We start from the raw sequence: 14,817 nt of genomic DNA, 5'->3' as shown, positions 1-14,817 counted from the left end.
GCGTAATTCCCGAATTACTTCCTGGATTCTGTCAATGCAAGGCTTTCCTGTGGGGGTCAGATATGGCCAAAACAAGAAGAGTCCCCTCGCGCAAGGGCTGGCTGACTTGCATGATTGTGCCAGAGAAAACTGTCTCGAGGACGAAAGTCTATAAATCAAGGACAACATGGAGGCATACCTTAATTCCCCACACAGTCTTTGAAGAAGGCAAGTGTGAGGGAATGCCCACTGTCTATGTGGATGGATGCTCTTACCATGTTGACAACAACGGGGAAAAAGAACTTGTGGCTGGCGTAGGGAATGCATGGGTGAATGAGATCCCAGAACCCTCCGCTGGGTACAAGATTGGTCCCTGAAGTAGTCAAGTGGCAGAGTTGATGGCTGTGCATCAAGCCATCCTCACTGCTGTCGAACATCAACTCCATGAACTGGTCATAATCAGTCATTCGGATTATGTACGGAACGGGTTCGTGGAGCACCTGGTCAATTGGAAAACCAGAGGCATGCTATGTGCTAATAACAAGCCCTTGAAACATGGGAACTTAATTCAAAATATTGATGATCTGGTCACCTCGAATGGGATGACCATCTACTGGAAAAAGATCAAGGGTCATTCCAAAGTAGAGGGACCAGACAAAACTGGAAATGACTTAGCTGATCAGCTGGCCAAAACCGGGGCAATCCAAGGGGATCTAATTGAGATCGAGTCCCTGTTGGGGGAAATCCAGGTCACTGCTATCACTCGGTCTCAGACAAATGCTCACAATGATCTTTCAACTGCACAATGGAGTAAGGAGACCCCAGATACTGATTTGATTACGGCTCAAAAAGGGGATCCAATAATTGGTAAGTTTTATCAACACATTGAGGACCCTGAGAACTTTCCCCTGACGGAGACCGATTACATTGGGAAAGAGGACCTCAGAGTGTTGATGAAATGTCCAAAAATGTTCTGAATTCAAGACGGTTTGTTGGTAAGGAGATCCCTAACTGGCCATGATCAGTGGGTGGTCCCTATCTCATTCCGAAGCCTGATGTTAAGTCACACCCATGATGCGGCCACAGCTGGTCATGGGGGGTTTCATACAACACTTGAAATCTTAAGAGGGGTTGCATACTGGCCACACATGGGGCAGGACCTTGACCAATACTTGAAGGGGTGCCTTGTGTGTGCACAATTTCAGCCAACATCCCTCACACACCGTACGCCTCTCCAGATCTGGTCAGATTTGCAAGTCGATGTTATCGGGCCCGTGATTCGCTCCTCTAGGGGAAACAAGTACATGTTGACCGTGACATGCTTGTTTACTAAATGGGTGGAATGTCTCCCGGCCCCAAACTGCAAGGCAGAAACAGCAGCTGCCCTGATGATCAATCACATATTTTCACTTTTTGGACTACCCCCAAAGGATCGAGTCAGACAGAGGTAGTCATTTCACCAGCGAAGTAATGACAAAGATGTGGGAGATACTTGGGGTTAAAAGGAAGCTACACATTGCTTACCGGCGAGCCTCTAGTGGTGCAGTGGAGAGATACAACAAAACAATTGTGAGCATATTAAAAAAGTTTGTGGCAAATTCTGGGCCAAGTTGGGATATTCGATTACCTCTTGTCCTAATGGCCGTCAGATCTACCCCTTCATCTGCAACTAAAATGTCACCATTTGAGCTGATGACTGGACGTAGGATGGTGCTTCCCCAGCATCTGCTCTACCGAACCCAAGAGCAGACATTGATCAATGCCTCCACAACTCATGAGTATGTTGAAAATCTAAGAAAACACCTTCAACATACTTTTGCCTATGCTCAGCGAAATCTAGAAAGATCAGCAGACAGCACGAAGACCCACTATGACTTAAAGACTGCCAGAAAGGAATACAATTTAGGAGACCGGGTCTACTTATACAATTTCCAAAGGAACCAGGCCAAATAGCGAACATTTTTTCCTACCTGAAGGGGTGCTTTTGAAATTGTGGACAAAATCTCACCAGTCGCCTACAAAATCTGCATCCCAAGGGCAGTTTGGCAGAGGGGGAAGATAAGTGGGTCCATATTAATCAACTAAAGCGTTGCTATCCTAGGCACACTCTGCAGCAACTGGAGGTGTCTTCTGGAACCCCAGAGGGGGCCACTCCAGCTCCATAAAATTCCAACTCTAAATAGTCCATATATAGTATATAAAATATAATAATAAAAATGTGTCCTGATTATTAAAATGTATGTGTCCGCCTTATTACATTAATAGTGGTGGGGAAATGTCTACAAATATGTTTTTTTCTTTTGTCATTCTAGGATAACCTATAGTTGATTGGAGACCATGGAGACTAGCCAAGGACGACTACCCAGGGACCGGGAGCAAAGATCCGAGGGGCCCGGAGTATCGCTCAATACTCCCATCAGGACTGGTGAGGAGAACCGATCGATCTACCCCTGATGGAGGAAAAGATGATGAACTTTGCCATTTGTGGAATCAGAAGAGATGAAACTGACATCCCAGTCTTGCAAATTCCCATTGATAGTCAATCAATGCCAATCGCAAGCGGGGGGGCTTGTGGGATGTTTCAACCCACTAGTCCAGGCCCTGCAACATTACTGTGCATTGCTTGCAGCAGAAACATCAGAATGGCTGCCGGAAAGCATGCTGCTCGCTAAAAATCACCAGAAAGTGTGCAGTAAAAATCTGAAAAATAGGCTGCCATCCACTTTTGCCTATGTCAGTGGTAACACAGGAGACCATTGCCAAAACCCATCACTTGGCTTCCCACAGAGCAAAATCATTGCAAAAGAAACACAGAGCTGTTTTAAAAATCAGTTTTTCCATGACTGTCAAATTTGCAAAAAGCATGGCTCACAAACCACCCAAAAAGATCCAACCTCCTTGTTGGGTGGTAAACATCATTCTACTTCAAGAATCCACATAAATATAATGTTAGCAGAAGTATATGTTATCTGAACAAAGTCCACTTTTGAAGATGGTTGCTGGAAGAAATCTGTATAAAAGTGGGTGTAATACCGTTACTCATCTCTGTCAGAAGCTGGCGATTTAAAACCTGTCATGTGTAAAGTTGTACATTGAACTCAAACTATGCCAAAGAAAGACTTGCTATCAGAAGCCTAAGAGGTGGATACAATTCAAAACTATATTCTAAAAAGGCTTGAAGTAAGAAATTGGTTGATGTATTTGTTAAAAATGTAAGTTAACATTGTGTTAAAGGTTAAAGTTTCCCAAACTGGGCTTCAAACACATTCCACACCTCCTCCCTAAACAAAGGAATCTGTTCTCCTGTGCTCTGCTAAGAAACTGGCAGGCTGGTGTGAAAAGGAACTGGGAGGGGCACCCTGGCCTGTTGCTCTGAGTGCAGACAAAGGGCTCCCTTGAGCTGAATGGAAATGCTAATCTGGGGTGTCAATAGAAACTGCCCTGGCAGGAAGAAGGCCATGTGACTCTCTGACTCAGCCAAGTCCTTGGAGGCGGGCCAGACTGAAAATGTGGATTTGACATTGGAGTAAATATATGTTTAAGGAAAATACTTCTAAAATATTGTACTGAACTGACAAGAATATGAAATTTAGAGATTATTAAAATGAAAAATTTGCTCACAGTTTAAAACTAATCTGGAATCTGTGCGATGTTCTGAGACTGAACCACACATTTTTAATATATTGGCTATTGTAGTTGTGCTAGGAACATGAAAAATTACAGAAGTATGACCAGATGGTATGTGCATGTATATGTAAAAAATTGTACAGATCCAAAAATGTGTAACCAAACAAAAGCGCGAAAAACTGTCATTTGTGAACCGAAACTCGTAGGAACATGGGACTTGAACAGAGACGTCCCTTAATTAATCTATCATGCAAATATGTCTTATGAACAAGTTGTGCATATGGGAAATAAGTTTTTTGGGAAACATATATTTTCTAAATAAAAGCAAAGGGGAGGTTCTTCCCTAGGTTGTAAATGGCAGCATCACTCTGACACATGATAACACACTGTTCCCTTCTCAAATCAGGGGACAGGGAATTCTCTGACCTATCAGATCCTTAGAGGGTTGGGCATAGACAATCAGCCTCCCCACCCACTTTGGAAAATAGATAAATAGGGACTGTTGAGGACACACACACACTTTCTCACTCATCAACTGATCCACTGGCGAAGCACCCAGACTCCTGAGCCAGACTTCAGATCCAGACTCTAGAACCAGACTCTAGTACCCTGAAGCAGAGGGCTAATCCAAAAAGCTGAACCCTTTTCAGCAGGCCTTTTCAAAATCTTGCAAACCTGATTTAACCCCCAGACTTCCACGGGGCTTAACCTAACTGATCCAACAGCCTGGCTGAGCTGTTTTGCTGCTACTGGCCAAGAACCGTGCTAGAACCCAAGATCCAGATCAGTCCAGCAGAGCTGTAACCCAGAACCCGTCAGACCCAGTCCAGAGGCCACGCAGATCAGAGTGCCTTGCTGAGAGCAGAGCTTTGACGAGCCCATTCCATTCCAAAGCCATAGTTGTAAGTATTTAGTGTAGAACTGTCCATAACCAACCTCTTAATTAAGTAACCCAATCCAACCATTCCAACCTATCCATAACTGCATTATTGAATCTCTTTTGTCTATCCTAAATTCTTCTCTCCTCCACATAATCCTTGATAATTGTAGTGATAATCATCTTGGCGATTATATATATTTTCTGGAGGAAGGCAATAGTCTTGTGCAGACAGAAACCATCCGGAGGCGCCTCTGGATAGGTGGCTGGGCTGTCGTGTAGTTTGCGGCTCCATAGACTCTTTAGTGTTAAGAAATCTTTGTTCCAAATCTTCAACAGCGCATCTTTCATTTTGAAATCTTGACGTTTTGAGAAAAATCTACCTCGATTAAAAAAAACCTCTGTAACTTTTGAACCGTATGTGCTAGGAATGAAATTTAAACGTCATTCCTTATAGTTTTTCTGTAATCGCGTTTCCCGCACATGGAAAAGTTGCAGCGAATTTGCATTTGGCTCAATTTCACCCCATGTAAAAATAGCTATTTATGGATTTCAACTTCTGAATTTCGTTTTCCATCTGCTAATGATTCAACAATCATTGCTAGTGTTTCCCTGAACTTATCCTGAGCAACCCTCACTTGTTCTGAATTCAATTTAGCGAATTAAAATAATTTTTAGCATTTTTCCCATTAAATTCAAACCACATTTAAAAGCAATTGACCTGTTTTAAAATCAGCCCTGTTCTCTCTGTTCGCTGGGGGGAAGTGGGATTGAAACTGCATTGTTGATTGTTATTCCTGAAACCTGTGTGCCCTCATTCCATATCTCTATATTGCATATTACGTGGGAGTGAGTAACAACAGGGGGAAAGAGTGATTATATTGTCTTTGGTTGAATTCATATCAAGTTTATTTCTGTGTTGCATTCTTTCCTATCATTGCATTTCCTTGAATCCGCACAAAGTATTCTCTGCAACGTTAATCCTCCTATTCCTACTCCTAATTGATTAAAGAGATTGTTGATATTGTAATATTACCCATTGCTGATCATTGTTCATTTTCATAAGTGTGATATTCAGATATTATTCATATTCATAAAAGTATAATCTATATATTGTTCAATTCTTCAAATAAATCTTTTAATTTGCAAAACAAACCTATTTCTTGGTTCAGTGAGACGGGGGGGAATTCAAAGAGAGGGGCGTTATATAAGGGTACATCATCCAGAATGAAACAACCTTTTGACATAAAAATATATAAATAAGGGTTTCCATTAGGCATCCCGTACTAGGCACTGACTTAGTTGGAGTGCTGGATTGAAATCACTTACAATAGCAGTGTGACACTAAAATGGAATTTTAGAATGTCTCAAATAGAGGCCACATTCACAGAGCTAGTGCAATATCTTGAGGCAAAGCTATTTGCACATGGGACATGGTCATCAAATAATGCCACAGAATGGCGTGCCCGATTTTATGGTGAAGTACAGAAAGAACCATTAGACAGCATTTTTGCAGAAGGCAGCATAATTCAGATCTGCCTTTTGAGACTATTAAATGCAGCTGATAAACATGCAGAGAAAGATTGTCTGATACGGCTATGTGCCAAGACATGGTTTATCCTAAATAGGTCCCTGCGAATGCAAGAAAACGATACCAAGCTGATTTGCAGGTTAAAAGCTGATCTCAATGGAGAAAGTGAAAAAGAGGAAATGTTAAGAGCAGAATTGGAGGTATGGCAAAAAGACATACAGTCAAAATTTAGAGATCTCGACACTCAATTGTCGCAAAGCAAGAAGCAGTTTGAGGATGGTGAACAAGAATTGAAACACTTGAAAGCGTTGGTAGATCATATTAGACAAGACAGAGATGAAGTTGTTTTGGAAATGCAGGTTTTGCAAAAAGAACATTTTGAGAAAGAAAGCGATCTCCAAAATGCTGATCAGGAAATGGTTAAAATATTTCAAGAAAGAGACAAGAGAAACAAAGAATTCAATTAATGTCAAATGCAAATGGGCGTTATGCAAGAGGTAATTAATAAGATGGGTGATGAGAACAATTATTTGCGTAAGGAGGCAGATAGGCTCCTTTAAAAAGTGCAAGGATTTGGAACAGGATAGACGACAGGGCACCACATTCAAAAGAGTTGAGATTAATTCTATTTCTACACAGAGAACTAATGCCCTAGTGGCAGGGCCAGTGAATGAACTTGGTTGCAGTGCCCTTGGGGGATTTGACACACCCATTGGGGGCCGCCATCAATCCCATACTCCTGAAACCAGGGTTAAATCACAAAGTAGTGAGATTCCATGCATAGCAACAAGTAGCCCCATAAAAATAATGAAATCAATCAAGGCTCTGATCAAACCATTCAAAAAAGGAGGGGAGTGCTGTATAGAGGACCATTTAGAAGCGGTGCATGATATATTCAAAGCCCTCCAGATACCTAAAGAACAATACAGGCAATACTTTCACTTGACTCTAGATGCTCCCACAGCCATTATCATTAGAGGGTTAAATGAACAGCAGAACATGAAATGGGCAGAGTTTGAAAAAGAGATTAGACGTAATTTTTCTCCTTTCCATTCATTGCAAGAGGCAAAAAAGGTTGCATACACGATTACGGCTGGGCCTAATACGTCACCTCGCCAATTTTCTGCAAGACTTAAAAAGAGCATTTTCTCGCTTTGATGTATCTTTTGACCCCAATTCCAATGAGTTTAAAACTGCCTACTTCTATGGGCTACAGAAAGACATCATATCACAGTTAGTCTGTCAATTTGACCTTGAATGGATTGTACACCAAAGGAAAAAACTATATGAAGTACTCTATTGTCTGGGTAGAGAAAATGATGAAATGAAAGACACTAGACCAAAATCTAAAGAACCGTCAGCAACAGTGATGGAGATCAGGTCAGCCAAAATGTCCCTTGAGTCTGCTCAAAGTCCAGGTAAAAATAATGTGGTACCTGAACAAAGGGGTATTCAACAAAGGTTGTCACTCCCTGCACCAATGTTTCAATCACATGATCCTAGTAATAGGGAGAGCTACATCAGCCCTAGGTACTTAGGAGACAGGCCCCGGGCAGGATATCGGCCTGATATGTCAGGTATGAATAATAATCAGAGACAAAGTCAGGATCAAAGAAACAATGGTCCCTTCCAGACATTGGGGACACAAAGCAGATTTGACCCTAACACCATGATATATGGTAATCAGGATAGACCCCGATATGTGGATCGATTTACTGAAAATGGGAATCAGCATAGGGGACAATACTCACAAAATGAGAGACAGGACATGAGGCAGAATATGAATTATGCTCCACGTCAATACAATGAATCACTACCACCAGGGTACTACAACCAAAGGATGGGTGCACCTCGCTCCCTTCCACATATGAATCAAGAGTTCAGAAACAACCCCAACAGAAATCATTCTCCTGAGAGATATCAGAATAGATTCAATCAAGGGGAAAACTACCAATATCGAACTAGGCCAAAGAGAGAAGATTCTAGAGAGATGGAAAGATTCCAGTGTCTCGAGGCCCGGGTAAAAATGTTGGCTGAGCAAATAGCAAAGCTCTGCACAGCACAAAAACAGTCATAAAAGGAGGGGGCAGAAGGCCATAGCAATGACCAGGTGGTTTCCGACAATAAGTGACTAAATGTTAATGATACCTGCCATGCTAAGAAAACAGATTGTCCTGATTTGGTTTTGCATAATGATTCTGAGATGCTTAGGAAAATACTGACACATGAACATGTGGCGGAAATTGCAAATACATATAAAAAAGAAGTTCGATTTAACCTAGAGTTAAATCAAACATTGGAGATTTGCACAAATGAAAAAGGAAAACATGAGATTCCAAAAGAACAAAAGGACAGATTTAAGAAAGACAACTCATGTATGGGTAATACAATTGAACAGGGAGTAGCTGGGGAAGCTAGAACGCTTTCCCTGGACAATCAAAATACTAACCAAACACAGGCAGAAAGAATAGATAATCAAAAGGAGGTTACAGATCAATCACCTGAAGAGTTCTTTAAGCCACAGATGTTTAAAGAATTTAAAAAGACTGATACCATACCACACATGCACAGAATCAGAAAATGGCAAATTACCAAGTGATGTTTTTACACATGTTCAGTTGGAGGATCATAGTGTGACCTCTGATGATCCCAGGATGGATGGGCGAGCAGGGGCCACACTCCAAAAGACCTCTGAATATGGGGAAATGAATAAAGTCTCTCACACAGAAATGGACAGAAAGGAAGGAAAAATGTCTTTCCATTTACCAATGTGCTTAGCCAAAAGTGAAAAAGGCCTGAGAAAGGTGAGTCCTGAAATCAGTAAGAATTCACACTTTTTATGTGTATTAGAGGAAGTTGAAGACAGGTATTATGCTCCCATCACTGTGGAGGAGAAATGCAATACATTTGCGATGATTGACACCGGCGCACAGGCCACAATTATGTCCAAAGAATTGGTAAAAAGTATCAATAAAGGGAGATCCCCACAAAATCAAATCACAGTGAGGCAAAGTGAAGGTCCAGTGCATAATTTTAACGGTGAGGAGTTACCTATCATAGGTGTTACCGAAGTTGACATAAAGATAGGAAAACACAGAATGAAACAAGAAGCATTGAACACATCTGTTTGTGAAATTCCATTTTTGATGGGGACAGATTGCCTGAAAAGATTGTCTCCTCTCATAGATGGGGTGAATGGAGTACTGTGGTCCTTAACCAAATAACCATTGAGACCTAAGAAAATAAAATCACAAAACAGCAGTATAAATGAATGCCACACCATTGCCAAAACTAATGATGCAGTGGAGGTATACCTCCAGAATACCTGTGTACCTAGCGTTACTGTCATTTTTTTTATAACACATTTAATTGGTTTTTAAACATACATACAGTACACCAACACATCCCCCCCTCCCCCCCCCCTCAACGACCGGGTTGGTTCATCACTCCATTCCTGTCTTGCCACTCTGCACCTTACTTTCAGGATCTGCATTTCTCACCATGTCCCGGATAGTGTTTGTGTCCATCTCTTTTCCTATTAAACTGGCGAGGTCTATATCACATGGTCTTCCCACTTTCCCCAGATCTTGATGGCTTTCGCCGGGCATCCCCGTGCTGTATAGATTCTATGCTCTTTCGCTGCACATATGTCCATTTCGTTTGACCATTGGGCCACTGATGGGCTTTCCGGGGCCCACCATTTCTGTGCTTTATTGCATTTTATCAGGCCCATTGCAATGGAGAGAAAAATACCCTCCCATTTATCCAGAATATTCTCATCTGGGGCCCCTAGTAACATTATTGGAGGTTGTGGGATTATTGTGCGTCCCAGGATTCTCGTTAAAAGTTGACAACATTGCGCCCAGAAGGACGTGAATTTAGGGCATTCCCAGAGAAGGTGGATGAAAGTGCCCTCCTCCCTCCGACATTTCAGACAGTTAGGGTCCTCCACCCTCCCCCAGCCAAATAGAGCCCCTCAGGGGTAGTACACCCTGTGGAGTACCCTAAGTTGTACCAGTCTAATTCTGGAGTCTATTGCGATTTCGCGTGGGTGCATCAGTATTTGGATCCAGTCCTCTGATTCAATGGGCCCCACATGTCCCTCCCATTTATTTTTGAGATTGACCAAATCCGGAGTGGCAAACGCGTTAATCTCCTTGTATAGAATACTGGTGACCTTGGCAGGGATGTGTTGTAGTAGTAAGTTGCGTTCCAGAGGTGTGTAGTCTGGTATGTCGTCAAGCTCTTGCCCATGTGCATTAATGGCATGAGTTAATTGCAGGTAGTGGTAATGTTCTGTAGCAGATATTCCAAATCTCTGCTGCAGGGTTTCGAATGGGAGGATGGAGCCATCTGCAACAATGTCTCCTATTGTGGTTATCCCAGCCTCCACCCACCGGGTCCATGCAGCTAACTTCCGTACCTCCTTCAACCCATAGTTGTGCCATCGTGATCCTGTTTCCCCAGCCTATGTGGGTTTGTGCCTGCCTCCAGATCATCGTGATATGGGTAGACATCGTTTGTGCGGGGGGCCTGGTTAGGGTCTGGTATGGTGTTTCCAGTGGTGGGGTGCCTCGGATAATGGGTTCCTCCGCTCTAATGTGTGGTTGTTCGGGATCTACATGAAGGAGGTCATTAACTACATTTAGTTGACAGGCACAGTAGTAGGACCTGAGGTGAGGGAGTCCTATGCCTCCCTCCCAGATGGATCATTGCAACGTGGTCAACGCGATTCGAGGCTGCCCGCCCTTCCATATCAGTTTCCTGACTAGGCGCTCTACTCAGTTAAATTCCGCATTTGGTATGGCCAATGGGGCATTCTGCAGTACGTAAAGGAAGCGTGGAAGCGCCATCATTTTAAAGAGGGCCGATCTGCCCATGAGTGTGCGAGGAAGGAGCATCCAGTGCTGTACCTCCCTGGCAAAGCGGTCGATTAGTGGGTGCAGGTTGTGCGCTACGTATTCCGAGAGAATCCCTGAGACCCATATGCCTAGATAGCGGAAGCCTCCTCTCTCCACCCGATATGGCATGCCCCGGGGGACTGCCAGGTCGTCACCCTTCACTGGGAACAGGACCGATTTACGCCAGTTAACTCTGAGTCTACTGAATTCCCCAAAAGTCGTCAACATTTGGGTTATGATTGGGCATGCGTAGTCTGTGTTGCTGAGATAGAGTAGCAGGTCATCTGCATATAGGAATACCCTGTCCTCTCGTCCATCTGGCCAGCAAAAGCCTGACAATGTAGTAACCTGTTGGAGCCATTGAGCAAGCGGTTCAATCGCTAGGACGAATAGAAGGGGGGATAGAGGACAGCCCTGTCGGGTGCCTCTGCCCAGTGGGAAGGTCCTAGAGGTCCAGCCATTTACCCTGACCGAAGCCATTGGCACCTCGTACAGCAGTTGGACCCAGCTGAGAAAGGTCTCACCAATGCCCATGCGTCTCATTATCGCCCACAGGCTTTCCCACACCACCGAGTCGAACGCTTTCTCGAAATCAATTGCTAAAAGAGCAAGTGGCGCGCCGATGCTCGGGGCTTTTTCCAGGAGTAGATGCAACTTGTGTAGGTTCATTCTGGTCGATCTTTGCGGCATAAAGCCGCACTGGTCCGGATGAACCAGTGAGGATATGACCTGTTGAAGTCTATTGGCCAGTGCCTTGGCCAAAATCTTTGCTTCGCTGTTAATAAGCGATATAGGTCTGTATGATGTGCACCGGTCAGCGGGCTTTCCTTGTTTGGGAATAACTACAATGTTGGCCATTCGTAGATCCAATGGAAGGGTGCCCTGTCCTTTGGCCGCCAGGAATAAATCCCGGAGGGGGGCCGCCATCTGGTTGCTGCCCAGCTTCCTCCAGGTCTCGGCCGGGAAGCCGTTAGGGGCTGGTGTCTTCCCGGATTGTAGCTGGGACATGGCCTCCATGATTTCAGCCTCGTCCAGTTCCCTATCCAGATATGTTGTCTGCTGCTCCGAGAGGTGCGGGAGCACAATCTCGTCCAGAAGGGATGGATCTACTGGTGATGTTGGGGCAGTGGAGAGTGCGGCATAGAATTTAGCAAAGGCCTCTGCTATTTCTGGGTCTGTTTGGGCCAGTTCACTCGGGTCTTCTATGATCTGCCTGACATGTCTGTGCCCTTCCTCCCGACGTTCCAGCCAGGTCAATAGTTTGCTGGCTTTGTCGCCGTGTTCATAGATTCTGGTCCTTGACCCACTATGTGCTTGCTTTGCGTTATCTAGTGCTGTGTTGTGCAGGGTTGCTCTGGCCTTCACGAGGGAGCGGTGGGCGTCAGTGGTGGGGTTAGCGACATATCTATTTTCCCATTCCTTTATGGCTTCCTCTGCCTCCATAACTTTCCCATGGTGTTCCCTCCTTTTATTACACGTCCAGGCCGTTATTTCCCCTCTAAGTACCACCTTATGGGCTTCCTATAATGTCACCGGATCCTCTACCGAACCCACGTTAATTTCAAAGAATTCATTGGATTTTTCGGTGTTGTGTTCCACGAATTCTGGAAGGCCTAAATAATAGTTATTTAGCCGCCAAGTCCTGGGAGGCTGGGGTCTATCTGTCTGGAGCAGTATCTCCAGGGGAGAATGGTCAGATATGCCGCGGGGAAGGAGTTCTGCCGTTTTTAACCTATACGCTTCGGGGGTCGGAAGGAAAAAGTAATCCAGTCTGGACAGGGACGCGTGGGCTCTCGAGTGAAAGGAAAAGCCCTGATCTGTTGGGTGGAGGTCTCTCCATAGGTCACTTAGGGTCTAGAGCTGATGCAAAGGTCGATAGCCGTGTGGGTTTGTTTGGGTTTCGGTTCCATATGTGGTTCCGGTCCCGTGTATTACACATAACATCATTAAAGTCCCCCCCAAGGATCCATAGATCAGGCTGTTGTTGCCCCATCAATGCCGTGACATCCCTCAAGAGAGCATCCCCCAACCCCGGTGGGGAGTATATCGCCAGAATAGCCACCCCCTTCCCCTACAGTGTGCCTCTGAGTAGCACGAAATGGCCGCCGGGGTCTAGTTCCACTGTCAGTGCAAAGGGAAGCCGTTTGTGTAGGAGGATCAAGACACCCCGGGAACCCATCGTGTACCCTGTGTGATAAGCTAATCGATAGTTAGTCCTGCGGAAGAATCGGCAGGTCGAACCCACTAGGTGTGTCTCCGTAAGAAGAGCAATGTCAGTGGAACGCATGTTTAGGAATTGCATTATAAGCCGACGCTTGATACTTGAGCCCATGCCATTTACATTCCATGTGAGGATCCTTAGGGATCTGTGACGTTCAGTAACTACCATGGGACATGTGCGTCTCCCCCTGTGAAGCCATTATGTTGTTATGTGGCCATTTCTGTCTAGGAATCCAATCTGTTGTGCCAGATGCGTGCGTGACATATATGACTGTGAGAGTACAGTGGTCATGCCCGGTGAAATCGTGGGTGTTGGGCATGATATGTTTCGTGGTCTTGTGATGCAAATTAGAGTGGTGTAACTTACCGTAAAATGTCTAACATATAACAACTCCCCATCCCCCCTCCTCCCCAACATGAAGTATCTGTCGCCCGAACTCTACTGGCGCTAATAACTATGTCGCCAGATCAACTTGATGTAAACTGTCATTACTTTCCCACCAACTTACTACTCCTTCTTGGGTCAAGTGTCTGGAGTCTGGGGGGTGGCGTTCACCGATGGCATGGTGTGTTGATTATGATTACATATAATGCGTTTGATCCTTCGTGCATAGGCGGCGGTGACCCCTTTCTGGTAACAGTCCAAGCAAGGTGTTTGTCACGGGTGCCTGCCTAGAAGGCAGTCGGTCAGTGTGCTCTTTTGATATATCCTTCCTTTGTTTCGTTTAGCCAATGTCTCTGTTAACCGTGCTAGGGATTGGGCCCCCATTAGGTTCATTCTGATTCTCCAGTATAGGTTGTCGGGCAGGTCTTTCCTCCCTTGGTCTCGGTCCCGGTCTTCCCCTGCGATTTTGATCGGCCCCGGTCCAGTCCCCTCCAATGTGGGTCTCCGCCCATCTCCATGCCTCCTGTGGATCAGTGAAGTGGACTGTCTTGCCTTCATGTTGGATCTTCAGCTGTGCAGGGAACAGCAGCCCATATTTCACATTCATAGAGTGAAGCTTCCTTTTCAAGTGTTCAAAGGACTGTCTGGCCTTCTGAACTTTGCAGGTGTAGTCCGGGAAGAAGGCGATCCTGGATCCATTATATACCACCGTCCCTTGTGTTCTGGCCATCTGTAGGATGGCGTCTCTGTCGCGGTAATTAAGAATTTTCGTGATAATTGTCCTTGGGGGCCTGGGAGGGTGCTGCCAACCCGATACCTGTGATTGGAGCCTTCTTTGTTCACCATCCCAAACACAATACTACTCCTAAAACAGACACAGAAAAACACATTACCACTCTTTCTGAAATACACATGGAAGATGAGCAACCATGGGTTCACATTCTTATAAATGACCATTCTAAAGTGATAAAAGCGACCTTAGCGCTTGAACTGGAAAGGAGCTTTATTAATGAGAAATTACTGCAGAAAATAATGGAGAGGGAGGAGATCCCAAAATTTAGAATTAAAAACCAATATGTCTCTGGTTTGGACAATCCAGACTTTGAAAACCAAATTGCAGGCAGATGCATGCTGAAGATTAATATTGGGCAGAAAACAATTTACCATAATGTGTGGATAGTGAGTGGAACACAAAATGATTTTTACATGGGCAATGATATCATGCACAGAATGTGTATGGTGTTAGATTTTCTCAATAAAGAAATATGGTCACGGCTAGGTGGGCCTGCACCTGAAT

The sequence above is a fragment of the Ambystoma mexicanum genome, chromosome 8 (assembly GCF_040938575.1).
Source record: "Ambystoma mexicanum isolate Mex_15411 chromosome 8, UKY_AmexF1_1, whole genome shotgun sequence".
NCBI lineage: Eukaryota > Metazoa > Chordata > Amphibia > Caudata > Ambystomatidae > Ambystoma > Ambystoma mexicanum.
The sequence above is the reverse complement of the archived record's forward strand: the minus strand, read 5'-3'. Positions refer to the sequence as shown.